Below are 21208 nucleotides of genomic sequence, written 5' to 3'. Positions count from 1 at the left end.
GGGCGTGCTCAGTCCTCTTTTTTTTCCTGTAGTCCACAATCATCTCCTTTGTCTTGATCACGTTGAGGGAGAGGTTAACCTGGCACCACACGGCCAGGTCTCTGACCTTAATGATGGTGTTGGAGTTGTGCCTGGCCATGCAGTCATGGGTGAACAGGGAGTACAGGAGGGGACTGAGCACGCACCCCTGAGAGGCCCCTGTGTTGAGGATCCGCGTGGCAGTTGTGTTGTTACCTACCCTTACCACCTGGGGGTGGTCCATCAGGAAGTCCAGGATCCAGTTGCAGAGGGAGGTGTTTAGTCCCAGGATCCTTAGCTTAGTGATGAGCTTTGAGGGCACTATGGTGTTGAACGCTGAGCTGTAGTCAATGAACAGCATTCTCACGTAGGTGTTCCTCTTGTCCAGGTGGGAAAGGGCAGTGTGGAGTGCAATAGAGATTGCATAATCTGTGGATCTGTTGGGGCGGTATGCAAATTGGAGTGGGTCTAGGGTTTCTGGGATAATGTTGTTGATGTGAGCCATGACCAGCCTTTCAAAGCACTTCATGGCTACAGACGTGAGTGCTACGGGTCGGTAGTCATTTAGACAGGTTATCTTAGTGTCCTTGGGCACAGGGACTATGGTGGTCTGCTTGAAATTCACCTTTTGTTTACTGCATTTGTTTACTGTTAATGTAACTAGCCTAAATATAGATTGTGTCATGCTTTTATTGATCTGATATTTTGTTTTCTAGGCCTACTACTTGGTACCACTATTTTGTTCTGTTCGCATTCGCAGTTTTGTCGGTATTCTAGACTCTTAGAAAAAAAGGTTCCTTATAGAACCAAAAATAAATATATATTTGTTGCTTCGTATATGAGACCCCTAAAAGTTCGATATAGATCCCTTTTATATGGCTCTTTGATCAGAACCCTAGAGGTTCTTCTTCACTGAACCAAAATGGTTATATATAGAAGCTGGCATAGTGCAATTTATGAAGCATGGCTACTACTATTAAATAGTAATATTTTTAGCTAAGATAATAATTTAATAAGCTATTAAATAATGGACAAAAGAATACCTGCATAGTTTTTTTATATATGCACTGGTGGCCAAGGAGGCATCTCTTTGTCTGAATGATGGCCCACGTCAACTCTGGCTGACTTCTTTACAATACAATAGAACTTTGTCCATTACGGTGAACAACAAAAATGTGTCTTCTGCTCCGTCCACAACCCCCCCGAACACAAGACCTCACACATACAGTTGAGACGAGCACAGGTTCAAGCTGCAGTGCAGCACCCCTGGATGGTGAGCATGTTGTGGGGTTAAGGGCCTTGCTCAAGGGCCCAACAGTAGGGGAATGTTTTGAGGACGTGAACCCAGCAGCCCTCCAGTTGTCAGATCAATTCCGCCTATCTTTTTCAGCGCCCTGCCCAGGATTCGAACTGGCCACATTTCGGCCACAGGTCCAACTCCTGCCACAGGTCCAACTCCTGCCACAGGTCCAACTCCTGCCACAGGTCCAACTCCTTAGCCGCTGGGCTACCTACCGCCAGTACAGCATGAGTTGTTGTGTGACTGGTTCCAGAGAATAAGAAAAAAGGAGCAAAAACACGAGTTAATCTTCAGAAATAATCTGCCAAAATGAATACAAAATGCAATGCAGACATATAATTATTATGATGTAGAAGAACAACTTACATGCAGTTGTCAGCAGCAGCCGAAAGAGTCTCTGATAGTTGGGTTAGTGCCAGACTGAGCAAAACATATATAGGGTGTGAAAAGTCATGTAATGATTGACTAGGCTATTGAATCACCAAGAGTTGTTACACATAATTTATTATAAATCATTTATACATACCCCCTGTCCTGTTCTCAGTCAGCAATACCCTTTCCCTTTCCCTTTCATGAAACATAGTCCCCTCACTTGACTCCACACTGAAATACAGAAATAAAAGTAACAATTAGGTAATTGCTAATGTCTGTAGCTCTATTTGGCATATCCTATAATAAAACATATTGTTTATTTGAAAGAGTTAGCTGGCTAGCTTGTAAAGTGGCAAATTAAAGTAGCCTAGCTTTTTCTGTTTAGCTAGCTAAGTTAGCTAGCTAACTAGCTAGCTATCTAGCTTACAAATGTGCTCAAATTCTAATAAAGTTGTAACTTTATTTATCTAGCCTATAGTTTATCATATGAATTTGTACCTTTATATACTGTATTGAATTAAATAATCAACTTTGATTAAATAATCAACTTTGCTTACCTTAATGCACTGAAAAATAATGTGTTTATTGGTAGGCTACTTGCGAGTTGGTTCAACCACCGTTCTCTTGCGTGGTCATGCTAGAATGGCAGTTGGTTTTTGAATCGGAATGGCATTTACATTTTGAATTGACCAAAAGGATCTATATAGAAGCCCTTTTTCTTTATAAAAAAAGACTATTCTTTTATTTAACACATTATTTCCTCTTGTTTCTAGCTACCATTTAGTTTGCAACAGAACAGGTTTGTATGAACTTTGTTGTTTGCCACTCAGACCTCGGCAAAAACATTTCAAAATATGAATTCGGTCTTCCCCCTGCCATAAAGAGGACACATCAGCTAGCAATTTTTCTGACCAGGCGAAATCATGCGGCAGCAAAATTAATATGGATATAAATGTCAATGCAAAACAGCTGAAAAAATGTAAAAGGGAATGTTAGCTGTCATTTCAGAGTTTGATGTGACTGGGTAAGCTTTTGTAAGCTGTTGTTTTCTAAAATCCCCATTACACTCTGGGGTAGGAATGTATATATATATATATATATATATATATATATATATATATATATATATATATATATATATATACAGCTCTGGAAAAAAAGTAAGAGACCACTGCAAAAGTATCAGTTTCTCTGGTTTTACTATTTATAGGTATGTGTTTGGGTAAAAATAATTTTTTTGTTTTAATCTATAAACTACTGACAACATTCCTCCCAAATTCCAAATAAAAATATTGTCATTTAGAGCATTTCTTTGCAGAAAATGACAACTGGTCAAAATAACAAAAAAGATGCAGTGTTGTCAGAACTCGAATAATGCAAAGAAAATAAGTTCATGTTAATTTTTAAACAACACAATACTATTGTTTTAACTTAGGAAGAGTTCAGAAATCTATATTTGGTGGAATAACCCTGATTTTCAATCACAGCTTTCATGCGTCTTGGCATGCTCTCCACCAGTCTTTCACATTGATGTTGGGTGTCTTTATGCCACTCCTGGCGCAAAAATTCAAGCAGCTCGGCTTTGTTTGATGGCTTGTGACCATCCATCTTCCTCTTGATCACATTCCAGAAGTTTTCAATGGGGTTCAGGTCTGGAGATTGGACTGGCCATGACAGGGTCTTGATCTGGTGGTCCTCCATCCACACCTTGATCGACCTGGCTGTGTGGCATGGCACATTGTCCTGCTGGAAAAACCAATCCTCAGAGTTGGGGAACAATGTCAGAGCAAAAGGAAGCAAGTTTTCTTCCAGGACAACCTTGTACGTGGCTTGATTCATGCGTCCTTCACAAAGACAAATCTGCCCGATTCCAGCCTTGCTGAAGCACCCCCAGATCCTCCACCAAATTTCACAGTGGGTGCGAGACACTGTGGCTTGTAGGCCTCTCCAGGTCTCTGTCTAACCATTAGACGACCAGGTGTTGGGCAAAGCTGAAAATTGGACTCATCAGAGAAGATGACCTTACTCCAGTCCTCTACGGTCCAATCCTTATGGTCTTTTGCAAACCTCAGCCTGGCTCTTCTTTGCTTCTCATTAATGAAGGGCTTTTTTCTAGCTTTGCACGACTTCAGCCTTGCCCCTAGGAGCTTGTTTCGAACTCGCCTTTCCGTGCACTTGACCCCAGCTGCCGTTTGCCATTCTTTTTGTAGGTCACTTGATGTCATCCTATGGTTGTTGAGTGACATTCAAATTAGTTGGCGGTCATCCCGGTCAGTAGAGAGTCGTTTTCGCCCTCTGCCGGTCTGTAGCTTTGTTGTCCCCAATGTCTGCTGCTTGACCTTGTTCTTATGAACCGCCGTCTTTGAAATTTTAAGGATGGAAGCAACCTGACGCTCACTGTATCCCTCTGCCAGTAAAGTCAGAATTGAACCCTTCTTTTCCTCACTCAAAACGTTCCTTTTCAACTCTTTTGGCATGGTCAATAGTTATTTTTTTATTATTATTACTTTTGAGGTACTATTAGCACTGTTTTGCCGTCCAGCTGGTCCTATTGCAAGAGGATAGTGATGACCACAGCAGTGTTTTTTATACTTTTCCTCGTTAAATAAGATTTGGTTCAGGTGATCACCTAATCAGTACCTAATTCAGTAGAATGAGGTGTGCCTGTGTTGGAATTCAACAGACACTGGAATGGAATGGCTGTCATACATGTAGAGATGCTGATTTAAGAAAATGTTGCAGTGGTCTCTTAATTTTTTCCACAGCTGTATATATATATATATATATATATATATATATATATATATATATATATATATATATATATATATATACACTGTATATACAAAAGTATGTGGACACCCCTTCAAATTAGTGGATTCAGCTATTTCAGCCACACTCGTTGCTGACAGGTGTGTAAAATCGAGCACACAGTCATGCAATCTCCATAGACAAACATTGGCAGTAGAATGGGCTTACTGAAGAGCTCAGTGACTTTCAACGTGACACAGTCATAGGATGCCACCTTTCCAACAAGTCAGTTTCTGCCCTGCTGGAGCTGCCCCGGTCAACTGTAAGTGCTGTTATTATGAAGTGGAAACATCTAAGAGCAACAACAGCTCAGCCATGGTAGGCCACACAAGCTCACAAAACGGGACCGCCAAGTGCTGAAGCACGTAGCCCGTAAAAATCTTCTGTCCTCGGTTGCAACACTCACTATCGAGTTCCAAACTGCCTCTGGAAATAGCGTCAGCATAAGAACTGACTCTGGAGCGGTGGAAACGCGTTCTCTGGAGTGATGAATCACACTTCACCATCTGGCAGTCCGATGGACGAATCTGGGTTTGGTGGATGCCAGGAAAATGCTACCAGCCCCAATGCATAGTGCCAACTGTAAAGTTTGGTGGAGGAGGCATAATGGTCTGGGGCTTTTTTTCATGGTTCAGGCTAGAGCCCTTAGTTCCAGTGAAGGGAAATCTTAACGCCGCAGCATACAATGACATTCTAGACGATTCTGTGCTTCCAACTTTGTGGCAACAGTTTGGGGAAGGCCCTTTCCTGTTTCAGCATGACAATGCATTTACATTTACATTTTAGTCATTTAGCAGACGCTCTTATCCAGAGCGACTTACAGTTAGTGAATACAGATATATATTTTTTTATACTGGCCCCCCGTGGGAATCAAACCCACAACCCTGGCGTTGCAAACGCCATGCTCTATCAACTGAGCTACATCCCTGCCGGCCATTCCCTCCCCTACCCTGGACGACGCTGGGCCAATTGTGCGCCGCCCATGAGTCTCCCGGTCGCGGCCGGCTGCGACAGAGCCTGGATTCGAACCAGGATCTCTAGTGGCACAGTTAGCACTGCGATGCAGTGCCTTAGACCACTGCGCCACTCAGGAACAATGCCCCCGTGAACAAAGCGAGGTCCAAACAGAAATGGTTTGTCGAGATCAGTGTGGAAGAATTTGACTGGCCTGCACATAGCCCACACCTCAACCCCATCGAACGCCTTTGGGATGAATTGGAACGCCGACTGCGGGCCTAACCACCCAACATCAGTGCCCGACCTCACTAATGCTCTTGTGGCTGAATGGAAGCAAGTCCCTGCAGAAATGTTCCAACAGCTAGTTGAAAGCCTTCCCAGAAGAGTGGAGGCTGTTATAGCAGCAAAGGGGGTACCAACTCCATATTAATGCCTATGACTTTGGAATGAGATGTTCGACGAGCAGGTGTCCACATACTTTTGGTCATATATTGTTTGTGTGTGTGTATATATAAACTTCCAACTTCAACTGTATATATATATATATACAGTTGAAGTCGGAAGTTTACATACACTTAGGTTGGAGTCATTGAAACTCATTTTTCAACCACTCCACAAATTTCTTGATAAAAAACTATAGTTTTGGCAAGTCGGTTAGGACATCTAATTTTTCCAACAATTGTTTACAGACAGATTATTTCACTTTATTCACTGTATCACAATTCCAGTGGGTCAGAAGTTTACATACACTAAGTTGACAGTGGCTTTAAACAGCTTGGAAAATTCAAAAAAATGATGTCATGGCTTTAGAAGAGCCTGATAGGCTAATTGACATAGTTTGAGTCAATTGGAGGTGTACCTCTTCAGGTCAATGACCTGAAGAGAGCTGGGACCACAGTCTCAAAGAAAACCATTAGTAACACACTACGCCGTCATGGATTAAAATCCTGCAGCGCACGCAAGGTCCCCCTGCTCAAGCCAGCGAATGTCCAGGCCTGTCTGAAGTTTGACAATGACCATCCAGAAGAGGAATGGGAGAAGGTCATGTGGTATGATGAGACAAAAATAGAGCTTTTTGGTCTAAACTCCACTCGCCGTGTTTGGAGGAAGAAGAAGGATGAGTACAACCCCAAGAACACCATCCCAACCGTCAAGCATGGAGGTGGAAACATCATTCTTTGGGGATGCTTTTCTGCAAAGGGGACAGGACGACTGCACCGTATTGAGGGGAGGATGGATGGGGCCATGTATCGCGAGATCTTGGCCAACAACCTCCTTCCCTCAGTAAGAGCATTGAAGATGGGTCGTAGCTGGGTCTTCCAGCATGACAATGACCCAAAACACACAGCCAGGGCAACTAAGGAGTGGCTCCGTAAGAAGCATCTCAAGGTCCTGGAGTGGCCTAGCCAGTCTCCAGACCTGAACCCAATAGAAAATCTTTGGAGGGAGCTGAAAGTCCGTGTTGCCCAGCGACAGTCCCGAAACCTGAAGGATCTGGAGAAGGTCTGTATGGAGGAGTGGGCCAAAATCCCTGCTGCAGTGTGTGCAAACCTGGTCAAGACCTACAGGAAACATATGATCTCTGTAATTGCAAACAAAGGTTTCTGTACCAAATATTAAGTTCTGCTTTTCTGATGTATCAAATACTTATGTCATGCAATAAAATGCAAATTAATTACTTAAAAATCATACAATGTGATTTTCTGGATTTTTGTTTTAGATTCCGTCTCTCACTGTTGAAGTGTACCTATGATAAAAAGTACAGACCTCTACATGCTTTGTAAGTAGGAAAACCTGAAAAATCAGCAGTGTATCAAATACTTGTTCTCCCCACTGTATAGAAGCAACATCTCAAGACATCAGTCAGGAAGTTAAAGCTTCGTCGCAAATGGGTCTTCCAAAGTAAAAAAATAAGTATTTGGTCACCTACAAACAAGCAAGATTTCTGGCTCTCACAGACATGTAACTTCTTCTTTAAGAGGCTCCTCTGTCCTCCACTCGTTACCTGTATTAATGGCACCTGTTTGAACTTGTTATCAGTATAAAAGACACCTGTCCACAACCTCAAACAGTCACACTCCAAACTCCACTATGGCCAAGACCAAAGAGCTGTCAAAGGACACCAGAAACAAAATTGTAGACCTGCACCAGGCTGGGAAGACTGAATCTGCAATAGGTAAGCAGCTTGGTTTGAAGAAATCAACTGTGGGAGCAATTATTAGGAAATGGAAGACATACAAGACCACTGATAATCTCCCTCGATCTGGGGCTCCACGCAAGATCTCACCCCGTGGGGTCAAAATGATCACAAGAACGGTGAGCAAAAATCCCAGAACCACACGGGGGGACCTAGTGAATGACCTGCAGAGAGCTGGGACCAAAGTAACAAAGCCTACCATCAGTAACACACTACGCCGTCAGGGACTCAAATCCTGCAGTGCCAGACGTGTCCCCCTGCTTAAGCCAGTACATGTCCAGGCCCGTCTGAAGTTTGCTAGAGTGCATTTGGATGATCCAGAAGAGGATTGGGAGAATGTCATATGGTCAGATGAAACCAAAATAGAACTTTTTGGTAAAAACTCAACTCGTCGTGTTTGGAGGACAAAGAATGCTGAGTTGCATCCAAAGAACACCATACCTACTGTGAAGCATGGGGGTGGAAACATCATGCTTTGGGGCTGTTTTTCTGCAAAGGGACCAGGACGACTGATCCGTGTGAAGGAAAGAATGAATGGGGCCATGTATCGTGAGATTTTGAGTGAAAAAGTGCCAAAATACCAGCAACAGTGTGTGAAAACCTTGTGAAGACTTACAGAAAACGTTTGACCTGTATCATTGCCAACAAATGGTATATAACAAAGTATTGAGAAACTTTTGTTATTGACCAAATACTTATTTTCCACCATAATTTGCAAATAAATTCATTAAAAATCCTACAATGTGATTTTCTGGATATTTTTTCTCTCATTTTGTCTGACATAGTTGACGTGTACCTATGATGAAAATTACAGGCCTCTCTCATCGTTTTAAGTGGGAGAACTTGCACAATTGGTGGCTGACTAAATACTTTTTTCCCCCACTGTACATAAGTATTCAGACCCTTTACTCAGTAATTTGTTGAAGCACCTTTGGCAGTGATTACAGCCTTGAGTCTTCTTGAGTATGACGCTACAAGCGTGGCACACCTGTATTTGGGGAGTTTCTCCCATTCTTCTCTGCAGATCCTCTCAAGCTCAGTCTAGCTGGATGGGGAGCGTGGCTGCACAGCTATTTCCAGGTCTCTCCAGAGATGTTCAATTGGGTTCAAGTCCTGGCTCTGGCTGGGCCACTCAAGGATATTCAGAGACTTGTCCCAAAGCCACTCCTGCATTGTCTTTGCTGTGTTCTTAGAGTCGTTGTCCTGTTGGAAGTTGAACCTTCGCTTTGGGACCTTATTTAGACAGGTGTGTGCCTTTTCAAATCATGTCCAATCAATTGAATTTACCACAGGTTGACTCCAATGAAGTTGTAGAAGCATCTCAAGGATGATCAATGGAAACAGGATGCACCTCAGCTCAATTTCGAGTCTCATAGCAAAGGGTCTGAATACCTATGTAAATAAGGTATTTCTGTTTTTTATTTTTACAAAATGTGCTAAACTTTCTAAAACCTGTTTTCGCTTTGTCATTACGGGGTATTGTACATAGATTGATGAGGATTTTATTTTATTTAATCAATTTTAGAATAAGGCTGGAACGTAACAAAATGTGGAAAAAGTCAAGGGGTCTGAAAACTTTCAGAATGCACTGTATATCCACTACGTTGTATTCTATTGTTTATTGTGCCAGAACCATAAAAGAGACAGAGAAAAATTTAACTTCTGTCACAAACATGTCTTAATTGGAATATTAGGGAGACATTGACATTATCGTGTGTTATAGAAAAGCCGCTATGTAAGTACATTGGTTGGTTTCAATGCCAATAGATTCTGTTAATCTAATATGTGCCATTTTTCTTCTGTAGAGTGAAACGCAGTAAACAACTTTATTAAACTTTGTTTGTGAAAACAAGTATTAAAAAGCACAGAAAATATACATAATTTGAAGAAAAAAATCTACAATATCAAAACATTCAAAGAAAACAAAATACAAACAGAGTTCATTCAAAAGTTGTAGGCTCTTATAATTTTTGGGTTGGTGCCTCTATCTTCAATACAGGTTTTATGCTAAACACAATTACACATACACTCTCGCACACACACACGCACACACACGCAAACAAACACACACACATACATCCCTTCATACAGGCACTGACTCCGACAGGCTAGTTGCTATACAGTAAAATACAGATATACTGAATGGCTGGGCTGGCTTCAACAGGTACTACAGAACTATACTGTACCAGAAAGTATGCATCATACCAGGCAGGTCTCTGTTAAAGCAGCAGATTATTTTTGCAGTAGAAAAGCAAAAATGTCCCCTCAAATGACCAGACATCATTAAAAATCTTTTTGATTTAAAAACAGGACTTGTCACTGCAGGGTGGTTGAGTAAATGGTTATAGAAGACATGGTCTCAAAAGCAGCACTTCTAGCCTTTCAGCCTCTTTGGCCCCCGCATGTGCTGTAAAACAAGGATATTGGTTTCAGTAAGATCAATCAATCAATCCAGTACTAGTAGAAATTCTTACCTTTTTATTTTTCTTGGATTCAACTTCCAGCATCAGTTCATTCACCCACTTCTCTCTGGGGTCGGCACAGAACAACCTGCCTCTCTTCATGGAGAAACTGATGGGGAAAGGATTTGGAAAGGAAAGGTTAGACTGACTAACTCCAAAATACAAGGACGAACACTAGTGTAGCCTACTGCTTATATACTGTACTTTTAATTTCACGAAGTAACTGAATCTTGGGCCGTGCAGCGGTTGGATTTATCTGATACTCTGCAGTGCGCTTATACCAACATTGAATGTCAATATCTCTTTAACTGTTTACATTTTCTGCAAGACATGGAGCAGCCTGTCTAAGGCTCATATAAGACAGACTTACACTATAGCAGGGATGTTGCAGCCCCCATCCGTCTCCTGCCTCCTGTAGCTCGTCACCATCCTCCTAGCAGCTTTCTTCAACCCTCTGACGTACTCCAAACAGCAGTCCTCATATGAGCCTGAGGCCACAGAGAGGATCATAGCTCAACATCGGTGTTTAAGATGAATAAGGCAAGGTCTTATTGACACAAATGAATCTGTGTATTCCATTTGAATGCAGATCTTCTCTTTTTTGTCATAATTGATCACTTTAGGTCTATGTACCACCTATTCAAATGTAATCACAAAGGTGTGCAGGTTTTTAAGTGTGCAAGTTTTTAAGTGTACAGGTTTTTTCAGCATCAATGAAGAACAGCATGTAGACATGGCTGAAAGCCTTTGACCCCTATGTTACTGTCAGTAAAGCAAAGCTAACACAGCACCATTTATTGAAAGGCTATCCAACAATCAGTGACCAAATAAAAACAGAATAGAATACAGGGTGGGGCTTATCTTTCTGGGAACAGGTGTCAGTTGGCAGTATCAAAGATGTCCTTTTATTTATATTTCCCTGTAAAATGCATCAAAGCCATGATCAACTCATGCCATGTTCATCATATTCAAAACCATATACCTTGTGCCAGGGTGACATATAGACATGCGAGGAGGAGAAAGAACAGAATGCTAAACCGCATGGCTGGATGTGTGGTCGTGTCTCTGTGAAGAGGTCCTGGTGCTGCAGAGTGGAATCAAACCCTGCAGTAATAACCATAAACCTTATCAATCTGTCTCTGCTTCAAACATCTTCCCATGTCTTACTCCCACACTATCTGCTTTCAAGTCTTGAACCTTGAAACTTCAGCACATCTTGCTAAACTCTCCCTTTGTTGAGGACATATACAGTACCAGTCAAAAGTTTGGACACACCTACTCATTCCAGGGTTTTTCTTTATTTTAACTATTTTCTACATTGTAGAATAATAGTGAAGATATCAAAACTATGAAATAACACATATGGAATCATGTAGTAACCAAAAAAGTGTTAAACAAATCAAAATATATTTATATTTGAGACTCTTCAAAGTCGCCACCCTTTGCCATGATGACAACTTTGCACACTCTTGGCATTCTCTCAACCAGCTTCATGAGGTAGTCACCTGGAATGCATTTCAATTAACAGGTTAAAAGATCATTTGTGGAATTTCTTTCCTAATAAATGCTTTTGAGCCAATCAGTTGTGTTGTGACAAGGTAGGGGTGGTATACAGAAGATAGCCCTATTTGGTAAAAGACCAAGTCCATATTATGGCAAGAACAGCTCAAATAAGCAAAGGGAAACGACAGTCCATCATTACTTTAAGAAACTTTGAAAGTTTCTTCAAGTGCAGTCACAAAAACCAACAAGCACTATGATGAAACTGGCTCTCATGAGGACCGCCATAGGAAAGGAAGACCCAGAGTTAACTCTGCTACAGAGAATAAGTTCATTAGAGTTTACTGCACCTCAGAAATTGTAGCCCAAATAAATGCTTCACAGAGTTCAGGTAACAGACACATCTCAACATCAACTGTTCAGAGGAGACTGCGTGAGTCAGGCCTTCATGGTCGAATTGCTGCAAATAAACCACTACTAAAGGACACCAATAATAAGAAGAGACTTGCTTGGGCCAGGAAACACAAGCAATGGACATTAGACCGGTGGAAATGTGTCCTTTGGTCTGGAGTCCAAATTGGAGATTTTTGGTTCCAACCGCTGTGTCTTTGTGAGACGAGGTGTGGGTGAACTGATGATCTCCGCATGTGTAGTTCTCACCGTAAAGCATGGAGGAGGAGGTGTTATGGTGTGGGGGTGCTTTGTTGGTGACTGTCTGTGATTTATTTAGAATTCAAGGCGCACTTAAACAGCATGGCTACCACAGCATTCTGGAGCGATACGCCATCCCATCTGGTTTGGGCTTAGTGGGACTATCATTTGTTTTTCAACAGGACAATGACCTAACACACCTTCAGGCTGTGTAAGGGTTATTTTACCAATAAGGAGAGTAATGCTGCATCAGATGACCTGGCCTCCACAATCCCCCGACCTCAACCCAATTGAGATGGTTTGGAATGAGTCGGACGGCAGAGTGTAGGAAAAGCAGCCAACAAGTGCTCAGCATATGTGGGAACTCCTTCAAGACTGTTGGAAAAGCATTCCAGGTGAAGCTGGTTGAGAGAATGCCAAGAGTGTGCAAAGCTGTCATCAAGGCAAAGGGTGGCTATTTGAAGAATCTCAAATAGAAAATATATTTTGATTTGTTTAATACTTTTTTGGTTACTACATGATTCCATATGTGTTATTTCATAGTTTTGATGTCTTCACTATTATTCTACATTGTAGAAACCCTGGAATGAGTCGGTGTGTCCAAACTTTTGACTGGTACTCTATGTACGGGTACACTTTGTAATTGTAGCTTCATGATAACGATTGTATTCTGATACTGATATACATTTAAAACATTATTTTCATTTTCATTTTCAAACAGAGCCCTTAGTAAACTAATATAAATATGGACTTGTTTAATAAGTCCAGGTATGTAGCCAACTACTCTATAATGATTTATAAAATGTACATTTAAAAATCAATGGATATTTAACAGATAACACTTTTCATAATTATATAGCAACTATATAAAACATTTTAAACAAGAGTGCAAAATACCAAATGATAGTGAAACAGCATAACCTTTACATTTTAGAATGCTATCATCTACAATCACAGCTATTAAGACTACTCACACAATTCTGGAGAATATGCTGTCTTTAGTGCTGCTGTTTCCTTGATTCTGCTGGTTGTGCAGGGAAGGTACTCTTATGTAGTTAGCACCACACAGACAGAGCTCAGGTTATATTACCTGAGTATGCCACACCCCCTGTGCACCTGAGATACTCTGACCTTTACTTTTTATTGATGCATTACGATGATTGATACATGGAGCATTTTGCTCACATTCTTGCCAAAGCATTTATGGGATCTTGCTAAATCTCCTCCCAAATGATGGTTATACTTTCGGTTCACACAGTTTACTTGTCTTTGAATAGGGCCATCTCTGAGACATTGAACTGAAAATAACATTACCCAATCATATAGAACTATTAATCCAGTGCAAGTGTTTGACGTGCATTTCAAATTGACTATTTGACATTAAGGTTTTGAAATAATCTTCATTTACCAATGGCTTTGGCGATTAGGCCTAAAATTAAAGGGCTTACCTATGATAAGTATCAGTATTTATTTCTTACATAATGTGTACTTGGTTCATGCCCAAATGTTAAAGCACTTTTCACCAAACCCAAGTCTTATGTGACAAACCACATAAATGATGGAAAAAAAGACTACATCTTGTCTGCTTCTTCAAAACCCACACAAAAGCCTTTGTTGAAACTTGCCATGGTCTTCGCTACTTAAATGCTTTTAGGCAAGTTGTGTGAAGCACAAAAATATGCACATGTAACGCAGGAAATACACTACATGACCAAAAGTATGTGGTCACCTGCTCGTCGAACATCTCATTCCAAAATCATGGGCATTAATATGGAGTTGGTTCCCCCTTTGCTGCTATAACAGCCTCCACTCTTCTGGGAAGGCTTTCCACTAGATGTTGGAACATTGCTGCGAGGACTTGCTTCTATTCAGCCACAAGCATTAGTGAGTTCGGGCACTGATGTTGGGCGATAGGCCTGGCTCGCAGTCAACGTTCCAATTCATCCCAAAGGTGTTCAATGGGGTTGAGGTCAGGGCTCTGTGCACGCCAGTCAAGTTCTTCTACACCGATCTCGACAAACCATTTCTGTATGGACCTCGCTTTGTGCACGGGGGCATTGTCATGCTGAAACAGGAAAGGGCCTTCACCAAACTGTTGCCACAAAGCTGGAAGCAGTCAGAATCGTCTAGAATGTCATTGTATGCTGCAGCGTACAAGATTTCCCTTCACTGGAACTAAGCGGCCTAGCCCGAACCACACTCCATATGCCAGTGTTTGTCTATGGAGATTGCATTGCTGTGTGCTCAATTTTATACACCTGTCAGCAACGGGTGTGGCTGAAATAGCCAAATCCACTAATTTGAAGGGGTGTTCACATACTTCTGTATATATAGTGTATGTCATGACTCAGTCACCCAAATTGCCATTCCTAAACAAATAGTCTTTGTCAGTGTGCCTGAGGGAGCAATTGTCCACATAGACTACCTAGACCACCTCCCAAGGGACAGACTGGACACTGAGATCAAAATTCCTGATGCCTTTATATAGTATATATAGTGTACATCCCACCATCATATTTGTCTGTTGTAACCGCAGATTATTTATTTCAGTCAAATTCATATTTGAGGCTCTTCTCTATGACTCTTTTACTACTGCTAAATGGTAGCAACAGTGTGGACGGTCACTGTTTTTATTTCTCCTTTAATTTGTTTTATTGTCAGTGAAAGTCTCCACTTTTTACTCTAACAGATATGATATAAGCATGTCATACAGAGCAATAATCTTCCCTTTATCAAGCAACACCTATCTCAGTGTTGTCAAGATAGTGAGCCTGACCTGACCTCTCCATTGTAAAATCATGTGGCTCCTTTCTGATGCTGGGAAGACTACAAGATACAGGCACTGTATGATTGAAATGATCGGATTCAGACCAGACAATCTCACCATACAACCTGATCTCAATCCATCCATGCAGAACTATCCATAAGAAAATAAATCAAGTATCCATAGGTTGCTATAACATGCTACACAAAGATTGATTATTCCCCCCATCCTTTTCATAGAAACAGGAATGCACAGACATGCCAGCATGTAGGCATCCTATCCTTTCTCTCTATAAACTCAACCTAATCAACTTTTAGAGTGATATAGTGATTTAGTGAGAATAACTACATTAGCCCCAACATGGTATATCGACAGAAATAGTGTTTTGTGCTCACAAACCATTTTCCCTCTGGCCATATCATGTTCTGACAGTTGCACAAGGCTCTTATACATTAAGCAGAGCTATGCCTAAAGCAGAGCTATGCTTGCATCCCAAATGGTACCCTATTCCCTTTAGCGTGCACTACTTTTGACCAGTAGTGCACTGTATAGGGAATAAGGTGCCTTTTGTGATGCACACTTAAGTCTAACTCTGACATCAAAGAGCCTCTGTCAGCATAGTCTTATTCAGCATTTGGCCTCTCAGCTCCTCTTTCCATCTGATTTCCATTGGTTATTTAAAGCTTTAAAAACACCTACATATATCGATGGGAAAGTGTCAGCCCTGAGTGGACAGGACACCTGATAGCGTTGTTCAGTGTTGATGCTCTGTAATTTTCACAACCATGGTTGTGTCCCAAATGTCACAATATTCCCTATATAGTGCACTAATTCTGACCAGAGCTCTATGGACCCTGGTCAAAAGTAGTGTGCTACACAGGGAATAGGGTGCCATTTGGGACAAAACCATCCCATCATGACCCAGTGAGCCATGTCAACAGCCTGCCCTTTCTGTTGTGGTTGCCCTCAGGGACATAGTTCTTGTCAATGGTTTTGGTGTTTTGCTCCTGCATGCAAGTCAGGTTACTAATACTACTGTGGTCTCACTTTAAGTTGAACAAAACCCACATTTCCCCTTTCTGTTGCCTGGGTGGCAGGAGAAGAGATAGCAGGAGATGAGAGAGCTTGAAGTTCAGTTGTTGAAATGCCAAGGAGTTGTCAAACATTTTTCCTCGCGAAACAATAGTTACTATAAAATAAGATGCATCTGATTTGAAATGATTTACTTACACATTGTTTTCGTTCACTTTTAAATGTTGGACACACCGCTCTATTTTCCTTGTCAAACACAACTGTTTGCTTATTTCATGATCACCTGCCATAGTTAAGGCAGTCGTCTGGGCACAAATACAAATAATGGGGTACAAAGTTGGCTGAATTGTCCCATTTCCTGGTAATGGTTTCATAGTTATTGATCCTGGCAGATTAATGGCACTGAACTCTAACAATAGCTGAGAAAAAGATTTCCAAAAGATGATAGTCCACTGCCAAGAGGACATGGACTGCATCCCATATGGCACCCTATTCCCTATATAGTGCACTACTTTTGACCAGAGCCCACAATAGGGTGCCATTTGGGATGCACACCTGGACTCGGGTTGCATGAACAATATGTGCTTTATGTTTCTCTCCAACATTCCCAAAGACAATGTGGTCTGTTATCTTAGTCCTGTATAGCCGAGTTGTCGTCATGTTGCATGCATTTGAGAAAAGCAATATCCAAAGCCATTAATTAAACCTTTATTTTGGCACAGAGATAAGCCTCAGTATAGGTTCACATACTGACCTTTGTATTAAAGAATAAACTGTCTGTTACTCTTCATGACATCAGTGAAGCATCAAGTTTGGCCTTGAATTTACAAGCATGTCTTGATTGACACTCCAAAACATTGCAAAACAGCGTGAAATATGAAAAAGTAAATATGAAATGTTTTCACTGTTCTTGATGTACTGTTTGGATTCTCCTACTGAAAATGCCGGGACAGGTATGATGGATAATGACACATGCAGAAATACAGTGCCTGTCCTGAAACATGTTACAGTAGTCGTACATCACACAGTCAACAAGCATTGTAAAAAAATAAAATAAAATTGTATGTAGGTAGGCCTACTGTTTAATGTTTGAATATTTTCACAACATCAGGCTAGGGCCTATCTCCCATAACAGTGAAATTGACACTTTGAACTGGTGCTAATAAACTAAAAATCATAAGTTAATATTGAACATATTGAATAATGTTCTACATTACCAGTAGCAGTCCTACTGGTAATTGAGATAGGCAAATTTATACTGAACAAAAATAAAAACTCAACATCAAAATCAAATCAAAATCAAATCAAATTGTATTTGTCACATGCGCCAAATACAACAGGTGTAGACCTTACAGTGAAACGCTTACTTAAAAGCCCTTAACCAACAATGTAGTTTTAAAACAAAATAAGTGTTAAGAAGGGGCTCCCGAGTGGCACAGTGGTCTAAGGCACTGCATCTCATTGCTACAGACCCTGGTTCAATTCCAGGCTGTATCACAATCCGGTCTTGATTGGGAGGCACATAGGGCGGTGCACAATTGGCCCAGCATCGTCCGGGTTTGGTAGGGGTAGGCCGTCATTGTAAATAAGAATTTGTTCTTAATTGAGTTGCCTAGTTAAATAAAGGTAAAACAAAAAAAATAGTAATAAAATAACAGTGATGAGGCTATACAGGGGGTACTGGTACAGAGTCAATATGTGGGGGCACAGGTTAGTCGAGATAGTCAAGGTAATATGTACATGTAGGTAAAGTGTCTATTCATAGATAATAAACAGAGAGTAGTAGCAGCAGCAGTGTAAAAATGGAGGGGGTCAATGCAAATAGTCTGGGTAGCCATTTGGTTAGCTGCTCAGGAGTCTTATGGCTTGGGGATAGAAGCTGTTAAGATGGGCCTCAGGATCTTGTCACGTTTTTTTTGTGCATTCAAATTGCCAGGAAATAAAACGCTATTGTGTTCGTTGTCCGTAGCTTATGCCTGCCCATACCATAACCCCACCACCACCATGGGACACTCTGTTCACAGCGTTGACATCAGGGAGCCGCTCGGCCACACGACGCCATACACATGGTCTGTGGTTGTGAGGCCAGTTGGACGTACTGCCAAATTCTCTAAAACGACGTGGCTTATGGTAGAGAAATCCCGGGACCACCCATACGTAAAAATGTATGCACACATGACTGTAAGTCACTTGGATAAAAGCGTCTGCGAAATGGCTTATTATTTATTTATTTATTTATTCAGTATTCTAATTCCGAATTATATGGACAGTACTCTGTGATTGGGGCCCAGCTATACAGTGAGGGAAAAATGAATTTGATCCCCTGCTGATTTTGTACATTTGCTCAATGACAAAGACATGATCAGTCTATAATTTTAATGGTAGGTTTAAAATTATAGACTGATAATTTCTTTGTCAGTGCGCAAACATACAAAATCAGCAGGGGATCAAATACTTTTTTCCCTCACTGTAGCACAGCCACAGTCAGAATTGGCTGTAGTAAAGATTCATGAAAACAAAAACGTGTTATGGTTAGAGTTAGGCAGAAGGTTAGCAGTGTGGTTTAGGTTAAGGTTAGGTTTAAAATCAGATTTTAAGAAGATAAACTGTAGAAATGGGCGGGGTTTATGTATTTTGCGCTGTGGGTTATGGGTGTGAGCAGAGAAGTAAAATGGAGCCCCTCTGTGGTTCTTCCTGCTATCCCACCTTGGTTTCTCCCTCAACCAGTGATACAGTGGGGGGAAAAAGTATTTAGTCAGCCACCAATTGTGCAAGTTCTCCCACTTAAAAAGATGAGAGAGGCCTGTAATTTTCATCATAGGCACACGTCAACTATGACAGACAAATTGAGATTTTTTTTCTCCAGAAAATCACATTGTAGGATTTTTTATGAATTTATTTGCAAATTATGGTGGAAAATAAGTATTTGGTCACCTACAAACAAGCAAGATTTCTGGCTCTCACAGACCTGTAACTTCTTCTTTAAGAGGCTCCTCTGTCCTCCACTCGTTACCTGTATTAATGGCACCTGTTTGAACTTGTTATCAGTATAAAAGACACCTGTCCACAACCTCAAACAGTCATACTCCAAACTCCACTATGGCCAAGACTGAAGAGCTGTCAAAGGACACCAGAAACAAAATTGTAGACCTGCACCAGGCTGGGAAGACTGAATCTGCAATAGGTTAGCAGCTTGGTTTGAAGAAATCAACTGTGGGAGCAATTATTAGGAAATGGAAGACATACAAGACCACTGATAATCTCCCTCGATCTGGGGCTCCACGCCAAATGATCACAACAACGGTGAGCAAAAATCCCAGAACCACACGGGGGGACCTAGTGAATGACCTGCAGAGAGCTGGGACCAAAGTAACAAAGCCTACCATCAGTAACACACTACGCCGCCAGGGACTCAAATCCTGCAGTGCCAGACGTGTCCCCCTGCTTAAGCCAGTACATGTCCAGGCCCGTCTGAAGTTTGCTAGAGTGCATTTGGATGATCCAGAAGAGGATTGGGAGAATGTCATATGGTCAGATGAAACCAAAATAGAACTTTTTGGTAAAAACTCAACTCGTCGTGTTTGGAGGACAAAGAATGCTGAGTTGCATCCAAAGAACACCATACCTACTGTGAATCATGGGGGTGGAAACATCATGCTTTGGAGCTGTTTTTCTGCAAAGGGACCAGGACGACTGATCCGTGTAAAGGAAAGAATGAATGGGGCCATGTATCGTGAGATTTTCAGTGAAAACCTCCTTCCATCAGCAAGGGCATTGAAGATGAAACGTGGCAGGGTCTTTCAGCATGACAATGATCCCAAACACACCGCCCGGGCAACGAAGGAGTGGCTTCGCAAGAAGCATTTCAAGGTCCTGGAGTGGCCTAGCCAGTCTCTAGATCTCAACCCCATAGAAAATCTTTGGAGGGAGTTGAAAGTCCATGTTGCCCAGCGACAGCCCCAAAACATCACTGCTCTAGAGGAGATCTGCATGGAGGAATGGGCCAAAATACCAGCAACAGTGTGTGAAAACCTTGTGAAGACTTACAGAAAATGTTTGACGTGTGTCATTGCCAACAAAGGGTATATAACAAAGAAACTTTTGTTATTGACCAAATACTTATTTTCCACCATCATTTGCAAATAAATTCATTTAAAATCCTACAATGTGATTTTCTGGAGAAAAAAAATCTCATTTTGTCTGTCATAGTTGACGTGTACCTATGATGAAAATTACAGGCCTCTCTCATCTTTTTAAGTGGGAGAACTTGCACAATTGGTGGCTGACTAAATACTTTTTTCCCCCACTGTATATCTAGGGTTGCTTGAGAGGGTAAGGGATGTTGAGGAAGGAGTAGATTCAGTTGTAAGTGAACATTTAAGAACACAATGCTATGCTTTCTTGAATATATATACTGTATATATTATTATACTGTATATAATATTCACAGGTGGATCTAAGGACCCTAAAACAGGGAGGACAGGAGCAGCTTTTAGTGTTCCTGAGTTTAAGGTGACAGTGTTGAAAAGAGCAACGGATCATTTATCTGTTTACACAATGGAGTTGTTGGCCATAGTATTGGGTGCAAAGTGAGTGGAGGAGGTGAGGCCAGATAGGGTAGTCATCTGCTTTACTCTTGTGCAGCACTGATGAGCTTAAATGCATGTGTGTCTCAGAGCAGACAGGATGTATTGTATGAGGTTTTGCTGTGCTTGTACATGGTGAAACAGAAGGGGATATTTGTTATGTTCCTCTGGGTACCAGCTCATGTGGCAGTAGAGGGGAATGAGTGGATATTATTGCCAAGCTCTTAAACATCATAATGTTGAGATGGAATTGTCAATCAGTAAAACAGAAGGCAAGGGATTAATAAGAACAGTGGTTAAAAATAAGTGGCAAGAGTTGTGGAACAGGGAGAGTAAGGGAAAACACCTGTATAAGATCGGGGCAGGGAGGTCCTCAGGCCGAGAGGGAAGGAAGGAAAGCGTAGTCACAAGGCTGAGACTGGGACACACAAGGCTAAATAATACATAGAAATTGGTGGGGAAATCACACCGACTGGGAGGTGTGATCATTGTCAGGAGGAGATGGAGACAGTGGAACATGTTCTATTTCAGTGCCAGAAATATGTGAGAGAAAGGGAG

Source organism: Coregonus lavaretus, assembly GCF_964263955.1.
Source record: "Coregonus lavaretus genome assembly, chromosome: 19".
Taxonomy (NCBI): domain Eukaryota; kingdom Metazoa; phylum Chordata; class Actinopteri; order Salmoniformes; family Salmonidae; genus Coregonus; species Coregonus lavaretus.
The sequence above is the reverse complement of the archived record's forward strand: the minus strand, read 5'-3'. Positions refer to the sequence as shown.